The sequence below is a fragment of the Mandrillus leucophaeus genome, unplaced genomic scaffold, assembly GCF_000951045.1.
Source record: "Mandrillus leucophaeus isolate KB7577 unplaced genomic scaffold, Mleu.le_1.0 Scaffold123, whole genome shotgun sequence".
Taxonomy (NCBI): Eukaryota; Metazoa; Chordata; class Mammalia; order Primates; family Cercopithecidae; genus Mandrillus; species Mandrillus leucophaeus.
The window spans coordinates 3929034-3929460 of NW_012100654.1; positions in this window are offsets into that span (position 1 = coordinate 3929034).

Consider the following 427-nt stretch of genomic DNA (forward strand, 5'->3'; position numbering starts at 1 on the left):
ACAACTCTTCAGGCATGGTGGCTCACTCCTGTAATCCCAGGACTCTGGGAGGCCGAGGCGGGCAGCCCAAGAGTTTGAGACCAGCTTAAGCAAGATGGTGAGACTCCATCTCTACAAAAAAATACAAAACACAAAAAATTAGCCTGGCGTGGTAGTATGTGCCTGTGTTCCATTACCCAGGAGGCCGAGGTGGGAGGATCACCTGAGGCCGGTAAGTCAAGACTGCAGTGAGCTATGATCATGCCACTGCACTCCAACCTCAGCGATAGAGTGAGACCCTGTCTCTAAAAATATAATAATAATAAAAAAATCCTATTATTTTATTGTAGAAGAATCTGAGGCTACAAGAAGTTAACAAAACTGCCCAAGGTCACAAAACTAGGAAGCCTCACAGCTGGGAATCAAAGTCTTCCTCTTACTCTCAGGT